A 15,051-nucleotide genomic window follows, 5' to 3' on the forward strand; every position below is an offset into this window, starting at 1 on the left:
GATCTATTTCGTAAACTTTCCTTGGGTCTTTTTGAGCATCCGGAAGAGGTGGAACAAGCTACATAATCGCATACAACAGCATGTGGAGATCAGCTCGTTTCAAAATTTTTATTGTGGCCATGGAGATTACCCACGCGAATTTGCAAATATTTAGACGTACAGTGTAACTTGTGCTGTTACGTTACAGCGTGACTACCTCACTTTCTTTACACAAACTGATGACTCATTACAATGCCAGTAGCAAGCTACTGACTCCACTTGGGTGCGCCTCCTTTAGTGACACCGTGGTCTATGCAGATACTTCTGTGCAATAAACGAAACTACGATGGGATGTTGAAAAGTAATTCAAGTAATTCCTCCGAATTCTTTAACTGATAAATCATGAACCTTCTTGTATAAAACAAACGTTATGAATACTCTACGTATTTATTCTTCATGTCTACACATTTATTTCTCAACATAGTCAACCTGAGGACGAACACATTTCTCCCAAAGAGAGACTCATTTGTTGATAGCGTCATTGTAGAATGTTTGACTTTGTTGACGGAACCAAAGCCTCGTCTCTGCTTGCGCCACTTCATTAAAGTCCTCGAAGGTGTCCTTTAAGTTTTGGAAACAGATAAAAGTAGGACGGGACCAAATCTGGAGCGTATGGAGGGTGATCCATGAAAGTGAACCCAAGGCGTCGGATTGTTGCAAATGTTATAGCGGCCGTGTATGGTCTGGTATTGTCATGCTAAAGAAGAGGGTGCTCCATGTGTGGAAGAACTCTTCGAATTCTTGCTTCCAGTTTTCGGAGGATTTTATAGTACACTGTAGAGTTTATGGCGATGCCTTTAAGTACGAGTTCGAAATGTACCACACCTTGAACATCCCAGAACAATATGAGCATGACTTTCCCGCTTATGGCGCGTTCTTCAAATTTTTTGGTGTCGGTGATCCTTTGTAACGGAACTTCATTGGTGCTCTTTTGTTTTCTATGTCGAATCGGTGAATCCAGCTTTTCTCGCCTGTCACCGTACACAACTTGCATTCTTCTGTGGATTTAAATTGGAGACACGATTTCTGTAGCTAGAAATTCGATTACAGCACGTTGTTTCTTATGTAGCGAGGTAGTTACTTACACTCAGCCATGTTGTATGCTACAATTCGGAATCATCTCAAGGCACAGGGTGCAAAGTTGCGCCGGCCAGAGTGGCCGAGAGGCTCTAGGCGCTACAGTCTGGAGCCGCACGACCGCTACGGTCGCAGGTTCGAATCCTGCCTCGGGCATGGATATGTGTGATGTCCTTATGTTAGTTAGGTTTAAGTAGTTCTAAGTTCTAGGGGAAATTAAGCCCCATAGTGCTCAGAGCGATTTGAACCATTTCTGCAAAGTAGGAAAGTCGATCAAGTAATATTTGTGATATGTAATACCTCAACCGATATTGAGAACGTAACAAAAATTGGGAGGCGTTACTTTTCAGCATGGCCTCGTATATTTGAGAGTAAACTGTTTACGCCATAATTCGTTCATTCTCTCTTACCCTGCAGTCCATTCATAAATGATAAAATTTTCTCGGGCTTCCAGCCACGTCCAGTGGTTTAACAACTAGAGGCTTAAACCACTGGACGCGGCTGGAAGCCCGCGAACATTTTATCAGTATATATCGCCGCGAAACCATGCATTCGTACATTCGTAAGTGGTTTAAAGTCTAATTCATGCGACTTGAATGTCGTTTCGTGTCTAGTTGTGTGCAATTTTCATGTGTGTAAACATTGTAGTAGATAAGGAGGGACTTGAGTGGACCTTTTCTCTTCTCCCGAGAGAGGCAAATCAGTAAGCTGACGTATTTAGCATATTCTAATTAAATAACGTCATATAGAATAAAGTTGTCGGGTAACTCGTCTTTAAGGAAGAAAGTCTTATTTGCTCAAAAACGAAGTGTAATAATAGTATGTTGTGCTACCCGTGCTAATCTTCTAGATATTTGTTCAAGGAGTTGGGCATTCCGGTTACTATTTGACGATATACTTATTTTCTCCTGGTGCTCGTCGTAAATAATCCTCTGCACTTCACAAGGAACCCCTTTATTCCACATGCAGCAAATAAAATTTTTGATCTCATACCCAGTCACATAATATGTCTGACAGACAGGAAAGTAAAATTTGAAAAAAAAAAAAAATGGAACAGATTCTCCTTAATAACTCCTACTGTCGCGTAGAAGAATTTCTTTTACTGTAATGTACAAAAGGTGGTGGTTAGAAACTACTAACTCACATCTGTATATTTAAAAAGAACACAAAGAAATAAAAAAATAAGAAATAGCTTACAAATTTTTAGCATGTAGACATATTTAAAAATTAATATGTTATATGAATGTAAAATGACTCATTCCACATCATTACGATTTATCGTGTAAATGATCCAGGGCACATGAACCTAACTAAATAATGTATACAAGTAGACTGAAGCGACGATTCGAACTAGGCACTCCTGCTCACTAGACAGATGCGTAAGCCACTGTGCCACCCTGGCACAGTAACTTTGCACAACTGCACGAATTAAACGCCTCCCTCCTGACTCCAAATTCCCATTCATGCCTAAGCCCACTTGGTATTCTCCCTAAACTCGAACAGCGTTGCAGAGGCCCTTCAGCTGTATTGGAACAGCACCTCAGCATCGAACTAAATGGAGGACCCAGCCGAAAACCGAGGCATAGGTACTTTAATCAAATGCAACTATATGGTTCCAGAAACCTCTTTAAGTCTCAAACATCTACGATGTAGACTAAGAGGCCCAGGTCTCCTCCTCACTAGGCAGATGTGCTAGTGGCGGAGTGCCTTTGCTCAACTGCACAGACTACCATAGCACCCTTCTCTCCTCAATCCAGTCCGAGTTTATGGGGAATACGAAGTGGGCTGAGGCGTGAATAGGAAATGGATCGAGGAGGGAGGCGCGGTAGGGTAGTCCAAGCAGTTATGGAAAGCCACTGTGTCAGAGTAACACAGTGTCAGCGCATCTCCCTAGTGGGCAAAAGACCAAAGTTCGAATCCCGGCCACGCTACAAATTTTCATTCGTTGCTTCAGTCTGCATATATACATCACAGATGTCTGAGACTTAAAGAGGTCTCTGGAATCATATAGTTTCATTTGACTAACTAAATAAATTTTGAATTACGCGTCTGAACATGTTGGGACCACTCCAACAGCTGAGAGACGACACGTCAACTCTCACCGGCCTCTTGCAAAATGACTTCAGAGAAATACTTTAGAGCTGTGGAGAGATATCGAGCGAGACTTAAAAGTACTTGTTCTCCCCCTCCCCCTCCCCTTACCCTTCTCCCTCTCCCAGTGTCTCTGTGTCTTTACTGCTTCCTGTCCCTGTCTCTCCCGCTCCCTCTCCCTCCACCTCCCTCTCTCTCCACCTCTCCCTCACTCTGTCTCTCCCTCTCCCTCTCCCTTCACCTCTCCCTCTGTCTTTCCCTCTCCCTCCACCTCTCCCTTCACCCCTCCCTCTGTCTGTCTTTCCCTCTCCTTCCACCTCTCCCTGTCTCTCCCTCCACCTCTCTGTCTCTCCATCTCCCTCCACCTCTCCATCTCTCCCTCTCCCTCCACCTCTCCCTCTTCCTGTCTCTCCCCCTCCTTATCCCTCCACCACTCTCTGTCTCTCCCTTTCCCTCCACCTCTCCCTCTCCCTCACTCTGTCTCTCCCTCACCCTCCACCTCCACCTCTGCCTCTCTTTCTCTCCCTCCATATCTCCCTCTCTCTGTATCTCCTTCTCCCTCCACCTCTCCCTCTCTCTGTCTCTCCATCTCCATGTCGCTCTCTCTCCCTCCCCAAATCCGTGCTCTCCCTTCCTCTCTGTCCCTCCCATTCCCTCCCCTCTGTCTGTCCCATCCTCTCTGTCGCTCCTTCTCTGTGTCTCTCCCTCTCTCTGTGTCTCTCCCCTCTCCCTCTCCCTTTCTCTCCCCCTCCCTCTCCCTCCCCCTCTCCCTAGTGTGCTCTCTCTCTCTCTCTCTCTCTCTCTCACTCTCTCTCTCTCTCTCTCTCTCTCTCTCTCTCTGTCGCTCAGGGCGTGTGTGTGTGTGTGTGTGTGTGTGTGTGTGTGTGTGTGTGTGTGTCGCTCTCTCCCCTCTCTCTCTGTCTTGCTCTCTCTCTCGCTCTCTCTCTCCCTCTCACTCCCTCTGTCTCAGTCTAGCTCTCCCTGCCTCACTCTCTCTGTCGCCCTCTCTCTGTCACTCTGTCTGTTTCTATCGTTTCTCCCTTTGCGATGAGGTACTGAAACTTGATGAACAGGTCGTCCGAGAATGGACCAGTGGAGAGTGGACTGAGCCTAAAGGTCCAGTAATCGGGCTGCTCACTTTGCTGCACCGGCGCACCATGGGCTGACGCTGCTCCCTGCGGACACGGGGCAGAGCGGAGAGGCAGCGAGCACAGCTATCGGCGTATCTGCTGCCGTTAATCGCCTGCAAGTTCCGATAATTGGCGCAGCACGCCTCCCGACCGCCGCGCCGTCCCACTGGAATAACGCGCTCCGCTCTGCCGGTAAGCGCGTCCAGTGTGCGCGGTAATGCCTGTGGCGCCTAGCCGCGACTAGCCCACTGCGTACAGCACACAACTTGCAACAGTTACGTGCTTGCGTGGTCTCTTCCAGCATCCCCACGAATAGTACAGCTAACTGTTGTAACTGTGTGTAACTACTGCTACTGGATACCGTAATATACATCCGTATGACTGCTCTCCAATTGACACTTTTGGCAGGAGCAACACATAACCGCTTTGGTAATTTTTCTGTTCGTTTCAGCCTCCATTACCCCTTGGAAAAAACGAACAAAAATCATCCTGTGCAAGCTCTGATTTCCATTACTTTAGCACGATCCTCGTTTCACCGTATGTAAGTGTCGTTAACACAACGTTTTGGCATTCGCAGCAGGAAGCTGGCGATTGTTGTTTCGTGAAAATATCGTGACACAAAGAAAAGCGCCTTTATTTCAATGATTGCCACCCGAAGTTACTTATGATATCGATGATACTCTCTCTCATTTTCCGCAATACAACAAAACGAACTGCATATTAACAGAATCTTCCGTCGGTTCTTGGTAGAACAACATTATAATAATAAATGAAAAGCACGAGTTTGCTTTTGTTCTACAATATTACTTTTATTGCTAAGCGGTTTTCGGCTTACAGGGCCATCTGAGTATACTCAGTAAATGTCTGAAGATGGCCTTGTAAGCCGGAAACCGCTTAGCAATAAAAGTAGTGTTGTAGAACAATAGCAAACTGGTGCTTTGCATTTATTATTAAAACGAGCTGCTTTTATTTGAACTTTTCCGATGTCATCCGCTAAATCTATCAGGTGAGGTCCCCTTAGGACTCAGTAGTATTCCAGAAGAGGACTGACAAGCGTAGAGTAGGCAGACTCTTTAGTAGGGCTGTTCTATCTTCTATGTGTTCTGCTAGTGAACTGCAGTCTCCTCCCCCTCTCCTGCCCCGCCCCAACAACATTTTCTATCCAACGGTTCCAGTTTAAATTATTTTTAATTGTTATCCTAAAGTATATAGTTCAACCAACAAACTTTAATTTTGTGTCACTTACAATGTAATCTGCCAACGACCTTGATGCAGTGGCAACACCGGTTCCCGTCAGATCACCGAAGTTAAGCGCTGTCGGGCCGGCCGGCGTAGCCGAACGGTTCTAGGCGCATCGGTCTGGAACCACGCGACCGCTACGGTCGCAGGTTCGAATCTGCCTCGGGCATGGATGTGTGTGATGTGCTTTGGTTGGTTAGGTTTAAGTAGTTCTAAGTTCTTGGGGACTGATGACCTCAGATGTAAGTCCCATAGTGCTCAGAGCCATTTGAACCATTTGAAGCGCTGTCGGGCTGGGCTAGCCCTTGGATGAGTGACCATCCGGTCTGCCGAGCGCTGTTGGCAAGCGGGGTGCACTCAGCCCTTGTGAGGCAAACTGAGGAGCTACTTGATTGAGAAGTAGTGGCTCCGGTCTCGGAAACTGACATACGGCTGAGAGAGCGGTGTGCTGACCACATGCCCTTCCATATCCGCATCCAGTGACGCCTGTGGGCTGAGGATGACACGGCGGCCGGTCGGTACCTTTCGGCCTTCATGGCCTGTTCGGGAGGAGTATAATGTAATCGAAATTTAACGTACTTTTCTTAGTATTCGTGTGGAAGACTTCACACAGGCTACCTAATTTTGTAATTAGTTTTGATTTTCCCATGACTTCACTAGTCTGTAGAGGACGGCATCATCTGTAAAAAATCTAAGAGGACATCTCAAACTGTCTCCTAAATCATTTATACAAATTAATAACAGCAGAGGACCTACAACACTTCCTTGGAGAATGGCAGATATCATTTCGATTTCACTTGATGACTTCCCATCAGTGACTATGAACTGTGCCCTTATTAACAGTTGTACAACTGTAACTATGTTCCACAGCCACAGTGTTTGATTAGATGCCACTTTTGTAGAACGGTCTCAAAAACCATATAGAATATGGAATCCATATGAGATTAGCTCTCGATATCACTCATTACTTCCTATGAATAAGGAGTCAATAGTGTTTCATAAGAACGATATTCTCTTAAACCTCGGAGCCATGTGCCAGAAAATCGTTTTCTTGGATGTACTGCATAATGAAACGGAGTATACCAATATATTCCAGAATCTTACTACAAATCGATGTCAATAATCTTCTATAATTCAGCCGATTACTTCCATTTCCTGTGGAACTAACCAGTCTTTACGTATGGCCGTGCCGAGTGGCCGCTTGGTTTGAGGCGTCCAATCACGAATTGCGCGGTCACTCCCGCTGGAGGTTCGAGTCCTCCCTCGGGCATGGATGTGTGTGTTGTTCTTAGCATAAGTTAGTTTAAGTAGTGTGTAAGTCTAGGGACCGACGGCCTCAGCAGTTTGGTCCCTTAGGAATTCACACACATTTGAACATTTCTTTACGTATGGATCTTCAGAATTATGGATTTTTCTGCATCTTCTTTTCTGAAAGAATTTCCGAAAACCGCTTTTAGTAATTTCACCATAGAGGAACTCTCTTTGGTAGCGTTACCAATGGCTATCGAGCCAGTGGAGATACTGATTGTGTCTTTCCGTTTTCATGTTCATTTTGAAACTTATACATTTTGCTAACTTGTTCTGCAAATGTGATGCAAAAATTGCCGCCAAACGAATAACACGCTACAGTCAGGACTACGAAGAAACTAGCCGAAGATATGAACAACAAAAGCAGACGTGGCCATGTGTGTACAACGTAACATATGGAGACTGTGGGATGGAATATATTTTACAGACAGGTTGGAATTTTGAGATGCGTTACCATGTGAACAAATCCGTACAAAGTAATTAAACAGGCTATCTGGTGCACATTTTCAACAGCAACCGTTGCCTTAAAAATCTTAGCGACCTCGCTTTATGAACGTCAGGGCAGTCACTTAAAGAAATTGAAACACGATGAACAAACCGAATCTAACGCTTAACGATCAGGATCAGTTTAACCATAATGAATATTTCAGTATTTACAGGGATATTATCACTTAAGACGGCTGTTACGTATGACAGTGAGACGCCCTGTCCAAGATCTATTTTTACCTCTAGGCTGGTATGTTTGCCTTGGTGGTGTGTGTAACACACGCCGTGCTGTTTGCGCAGATGGAACGCACGCCGCTTGATAGATCCACACGTTCGACCGAACCAAAGCTGTGTTAGTTCTTGATAGGATGCTCCAAAGGAAACAACAATAGGGTCACTGAACTCTATGAAGACACTGAAGTACCAACGATACTAAGATAATTATGAAATGAAATTTACTTTTTGTATTGTTTTTTCTCCCCATTTTCATTTCCTATTTCGTTTTGTTATATGACTTCTGAAACTCTCCTCCATTTAATTTTATAATAATTTTAAGATCGCAGTCGACAATACACACCATCACAATTGCAAGAATTGAAACTGTAGAAACTTTTAGTATTTTAAATCATACTTGCCTAATTTTACCTTCCTCCATAGCAGAGGCAGGAAATCCACGCTCTTTCGATGACGCTCAACTCAGGAGTATCGAATCCCGCTGGATGGATGAAATTTTCACTGCCTGCATTTGCTCCGCAACGGGAATAGCGGTAGTGGCGTAAATTATCCTGAGAAGTCTTGGCGCCAGTGTCTTGAATTCAATTCCAAATATTTCCGAAGAGAGGGCATGTAACGCTGTTGATGATCCGTTCGTCGTATGGGCACGTTAAGCTCCGTGGTCAGCTTGTTGCTATGCGAGAGGAGTAGGTTATGTGTCGGCACTGGATTTCACCCTCTCCCTTGCCTTGAACCTCAACAACACAAAACCAACACTACACTGTAGAAGCGTTCATCATAGTCATTCACATACTACGGATACACACCTGACACTTCATAAAAGGTCGGATGAAGCAATGGAAAACCACGTCCACCAAGACCTCGCCTAGAAAGGCGACTCGCATTCCTGCATCTACTCCCTTGCGGCCATTCCATGAGTGTAGGAGGGCTCTCACATCGAATTGCCTTGTTTTACTTATTGTAATGAATGTACCTGGGACAAAGCAGTAACAGCGCATTCATTTTTTCCGCTACGCGAGCGGCACCTTGCAACATTATGATCTTTATATCATCGGTTACGTACCGCTAATAGTTCGGCTGACGACGTTGCGACAGACGTTGCGATGAGACTTTCATTTAGTCTACCTTTTTAGCTTTCTTTCGTAGATATTTCTTCTATGTAGCAGAGTTAATTTTAATTATTAACATTACATTTTGGACCTGAAGTTTAACTGCATGAAAGATTTGAAAGTCATATAGCAAAATATAAATAGAAACGAAAAAGGGAGAAAATGACAAATTAGACTTTACTCAGCCATGATGCTGTACTGCCTCAAATCGGGTATAGCAACAAACTGAATTCTGGAAACATCACCCAGGCTGTGGCAAAGCCACGTCTCCGCAGTATCCTTTCTTCCAGGAGTGCTAGTTCAGCAAGTTTCGCACTGGAGATTCTGCGAAGTTTAGAAGGTAGGAGACTAGGTACTGGAGGAATTCAAAGTGTGAAGACGGGTCGTAAGTCGTACTTGGGTGGCTCAGACGGTATAGCACTTTCCCGCGAAAGGGAAAGGTCCAGAGTTCGAGTCTCGGTCCGGCAAACGGTTTTACTATGCGAGGAAGTTTCATAGCAGTAAACTGACCCATTCTAGAAGCATACCATAGTACCCTCTACCACTTTAGTTGACCAAAATTCACCATCGGCAAGTTATTATATTTGAGTAGCCAGCACAGATTCTCTGTCTTTTCAGTCGTATTATCTGATAATAACTGTAGTTGCTCTTGATTATAGCCTTTTTTAAAAAAATTACCAACAGAGGGGAAGAGACGTCTAAAACTTTCCATACTAAAAACATCTTGAGTAATCTTTGCTTTACTGCTATCTCTCGCAGAATCTGCCAACTATGTGACCTGTTGAGTGATAAAGTTATAAGCTACTTGTGGTCCATCCATCAACAATTATCGCGCCACTCATATGAAGGTGAAACAAGCAAGAATCCTCTCTTCCCCTATCTCTCTCAAGCCATTCAAAGTTGCTAGAGCGTTAATGTCAGCCGAGATGTTGTCTTTCCCGCCCAAGTATTGCGACACCATTTCTTCACTCCCAGAATTACTCGCTGGGCTGCAGAAATGTGTTAATGTCATTATGATAATTCAGTGGGATACTGTAAAGAGGAAATCATCAGGCTCTCCTGTTCTTCAATTTCTGGTTTGTTGCCAATGGGCGAAAATAACTTCGCTGCAGTAAGGTTGTGTTTTTTATGTTTGAATGTGTGGCACTGTATGATAAACAGTATTTAGAGACTACATGAATCATTTGTAGTGTAATTTCAAGACTATAAGTATGATGACTATCGGTTTATTTTACGTGTAGAAAATGCATTTATTTGAAACTCAACGGAATATTTACATTATTGCATTAAATGAAAAATGTATTTGTTTCAAATACTTTTTAAGTCAAAGCTAAGTCAAAACTCAATGCACAATGTACTGTAGTAAAAAGTAGTGATAAGCACTAGGGAAACGAAAGATTGTGAGTAGAACCACATGACGTGAATATAATCTTTGTTTCTCGTTGTTTCAGGTAAGCCACTTCTAATGATCAAGGTGACTCACTTCTACACCACCGTATGGGAATCCACTTGCGTTACTCCCCTGGGAGTTAACTCAAAAAGCAGATGCATATTAAGATGCTACTGGTCTATAAGACAACAGTGCGACTCACGGTTATGTGCTTCTATATCTTCGGAACTTTCAGCATGGTGATTGGCGTATCCACGACTGGACTCGACTAGGTAAGTCATCATCGATCACGTACAATAAAAAAGCATTAGTCACTAACGGATTCACCCAAAACTATGTGTGCATCGTCTTCGGTGGATTCTCCCTCGAGAAATTTGTAATTATTTTCTCCAAAAAATGCGGTTTTCCAGAATGTTTTCGTAGTATCATCAAAAGCTGAAAAACTGCTTCATGTCAATTTTAAGAGCGAAAGGCAGCGTATGAATGGAGGCAGACACCGCGTCGAAAAAGCCCGTATATTTCCATATTACGCAACATATAGATGAAGACTTTTGAAATCGAGGCGGTGGGAGGAGTCATTACTTTTGTAGACTTTCTCGAACCTGAGACGAACATTACAAACGAATAGCAATGTTCGACTTTGGTCAGTCTGCAGCACATTTTAGGGAGATGAATGACAGAGTCACCTGCGACATAACCTGTAGATTATCATAAAATGTGCACGCCGTAGTTACACGCAAGAGGCAATAATCTCCAGCACAGCAGAAAGTGGCCAAATGGGATGGACATTGATGTCACAGGCGTCAACGGTGCTAATAAACACAGCAACAAACTATTATTTCCCGACCTGTGTTTCATTCACGATATAATCATACAAACTGACAACAGACATCCGTGCGTTCATGTTCTGCACGGAAGATGGCATTCCGATCAAAGGACAACCACGCCAACGATAACCTCAGGACACCTATCTAATGGGGTAGCGCTTGTCCGTTAGTCTCATATCCACAATCGCTGTGTACACAGACACAGACGGTGCAGCATTGCACACAGAAGACGCCTACCAGACTATTTGCGGTGGAGAGCCTGGGAAGAATGGAAGCAGGTCAGTCACAAACTGATGTGAATCGTTCTGTTATTTCTCGGGAGTGGCGATAGTTTATAGAAACCGAGACTGTATCCGGAAAACCAGGGAAGATTCGACCACGTGTGACCGTTATTTGACTATAAAGGTAGGACGGTACCCCCTTAGTAGTACACGGCAACTGGAATCTGACCTCGCAGCATTCATGGACGCATTGTATCGAGGCAAATGATGTACAAAAGGCTTTGGCAGAATGGCGTTTATTGTCGGAGACCGGTTGTCTGTGTACGTATGACACGTCTTCACAGAAGGAAACGTTTAAAGTGGAGCCGTCAATATGCCACCTGGGCGGTCGAACAGTTCTTTCCGCAAATGGGTTCCAACTTCGTCCAGAGAGTGATTCTCGATGAATACGCATCTAGAGGGAAGGTGGAACACGATTTCGGGAACCAGAAATTATGGAAAGAAACCAATATCGAGGAAGATCCCTAATGTTATGGGCAAGGATTACGTTGACAACTCAAAGACAGCTTCTTGAAACTGTATGGGTGAATTGGCAAGGTTTAACTACTGTCAGGTATCGGGACAAGATCTTGGGACCTCATGTGCGGTTGTTTCGAGGTGCTGTGGGCCCAGACTTCGTACTGATGATGGACGATGATGCCCAACCTCATAAAGCACAGGTGGTTGATGTTTTCTTGGAGACGGAAGATATTGCACGGATGGCGTGACATGTTCGCTCTTCCGATTTGAATCCCAAAGAGGATATCTGGGATGCACTTGGGAGACTGTTTGCAACACGTCAGCATTCACCAACACTCTCCAAGACTTGGGACCAGCTCTGCTATAAGAATGGGCGTTACGCCTCAACATTAGATTAATGATATCACTCACAGCATGCCCCATCGTTGTCAGGCCTGTATTGCTGCCAGATGTGGTCACACCCCATACTGATGACGTTAACCTGTTGTCGGAAGGTGTGTGCAAATGCGTTAAGTTGGAAAAAACGAACATCATCTTGGTCTACCGTTATGCATGTTGCAGTAGTTTACGTTATGTATTATTTACACTGTTTCTACTTTACTACCGCCTGCTTACACTGTTTTGTGGTAAAATAAAGGAAACCTTGAAAAATTTCTGTTTATTGCTTTAATTTTGGACAGCAGTGTAGAATTATCGGATGTCTGTTGTCCATACAGGTGAAATTCAATCATCTACAAAGTTTGAAAGTGGCGACCACGTTATTACGCATATAAAACATGGCGCAATAACAAGAATCAAGTGATCTCACCCCTTAAATTTCGTGTCGTGGATGTAAAAAATTCTATAGGTTAGTGAATTAGCTTAAATTGATGACCCAGAGGGCGAATTTTTTGACTTACAAAATTTCATTTTAATAGCACTTCTGTTATCGACCTAAGAGGATTCTCTGTTGTTTTTTTTTTATGATTAGCCTTTGTATGAAAACTACATACGAGAGTTGTAACTTTAATAGTGGAAACTATTTATTTACAGCTCGTACAAAATAGATACGTGTTTCAAAGTTGTACTGACCTTCAAAGTAGCCACCAGCACTGTGTATAGCCCGTTGCCAGCGATGTGAAAGTCGTAGGACACTCTTCGCAGTGCCAGTTGTGTTGACAGTTTGAACGTCGCGGTCTATTGCTGGACGAATTTGTAGCAGTTCTCAAGCGAATGTCGTGAAGTGTTTCCTTCAGTTTGGAAATAGGGTTGTCATCACTTCTGTCTCTAAGCTCGTCGTAGGCTATGTTCCAAAAGTGAACAGCATAGAGACAGAAGTGATGATACTTTCTGCAGGACCTGACCATCATTTCGCAGGACAATGCTCAAGCACGTACAGTGCAAGCTGTTACTGATTTGTTTGACTGATGGGGCTGCTGAGTGCTATACCGCCTACTGCACTCCCTTGACTTATGCCCTCGTGAGTTCCACTTGGTTTCTACACTGAAGGAAACACTTCACGGCATTCGCTTCAGAACTGCTACAAATTCGCCCAGCAATAGACAGCGACGTTCAAACTGTCAACACAACTGGCACTGCTAAGAGTATCCTACGACTTCCACATGGCTGGCAAAGGGTTATACACAATGCTGGTGACTACTTTGAAGGTCAGTAAAACTTTGAAACACGTATCAATTTTGTACGAGCTGTAAATAAATAGTTGCCACTATTAAAGTTCCAACCCTAGTACATCATGTATACCGAAACTGAATGAATCACTTGTAACCACAGCGTATTATGAGGAGAAACACGATGACCTTCCGCTGGTTTTCATGCATTACTTTACTTAATATTTATTGCAGTGGGCAACTGTGTAAAAGACACTGTGTGTCATAACACGTCATAACGGAAAGGAATAATTTGAAAGAAAATACAACGGAAAGAAATACAAGAAATTATGAAATTCCCAACTGAAAACAAAACTGAAAATTTAGTTATAGTAATGACAGTAACAAACATTCAGTGCAACTATTAACATCATTTTGCAAATGTTTATAACGATCGACGAACTGGCAACGAATCTTTCGTTCTTGAACAGGAACGTCCAAGGCAGTCTAATGGAATTTTTCAGGAACCACGGAAAATCCAAAACACTGGGTGGCTCGACTAAAGAAACGTGGATGGTTCGTAAATGGACAGCTTTCCTACTTCTGAAGCCAGTTTAGTGACTTACAATAATTAGAGAATGAAGGATTTCATGTGGACCATGTTGTCCACTGTTCCTTTCGTTTCAGTGAATTACATCCCGTAAACATAATTAGCTCGGTGTAAAATACTCCTGCGAGAAGTGGAAGCTGTCTGCCATGAAAGTATCACAGTCTCCAGTTGTCACGAATATCTTTCGAATCCAAGAGCAGACTATCGAAAATTGACGTTGAAGAGTACTGCGCACGCTTTTGAAAACTGAAGCATATGCAGACGTCACAAAGATCGTATCAGTAATTTTTTTTTGTTAAATCTGAGCTGACTGGTCTTTTAAATAAATTCATGTTATAAGAATCTTGAAAACTAGTGAAACTGTGACGTAACGAAGGGATCACCAGTCATTACAGAAAGAGCTACATTAGCTTATCGAATGAACGCTGGGTATGCTGGTTTTCCGGAAAAGTGGGTACCTAGATCATTAGATTGAGCAGAAGTTGCAGTCAAAACGCACAACGATCGAGGGAGAGGTTGAGACTGAGGAACAAAAAGAGAAGCCAAGAATCTCTTATTTGCTTATGATGGCCCAATCTACGGAAAAATCGGTAGACTCTTGCACAAACGTGGCATCAGGGGTACTTTGCTTGCATCAGCGAGAATAACAAGTCTTCCTTTTAATGTTTAAGGTGATAGAGGTCTCCGAAGGCCGGGTATTTATTGCATCCCAAGCAATTGTGGCCTATCTTAGGTCTAGGGCGTTCAACCCTCAGCTCGTGGACTGCATGTGGTTCAAAGTGAGAATCAAAGTGGCCCCAGAAGTGAGCATCCATCATAAGATCAGTAAAAAGATCGATAAAATTCTTGTTATGTAAGGTTATGACAAACTGAATATTATCAATCCGAAACTCCCGCCATGTGATGCTACCCTCTCATTAGGCCATCCTTTCTTTTTGCAGTGACTGTAAGTGTTAAGTACATTATGTGTGGCTAAAAAATACTGCTTTTCTTCCCATTGTATCACGTATCGATACCATTACACTAGCGTTCTACAGTTGGTAATGGAATTGCAAGTTTCCGTCTAACACTGACAGTGATCACGCAGTATCTGGTGGACCCAATGGTGCGTGCCTGCTGAGCCACGTCTCCTGCAGCTTTGGACCAAGAGCACCCTCTGTCGTTCCAATATAGGATGGTCAGCGG

This window comes from Schistocerca americana, chromosome 6 (genome assembly GCF_021461395.2).
Source record: "Schistocerca americana isolate TAMUIC-IGC-003095 chromosome 6, iqSchAmer2.1, whole genome shotgun sequence".
Classification (NCBI taxonomy): domain Eukaryota; kingdom Metazoa; phylum Arthropoda; class Insecta; order Orthoptera; family Acrididae; genus Schistocerca; species Schistocerca americana.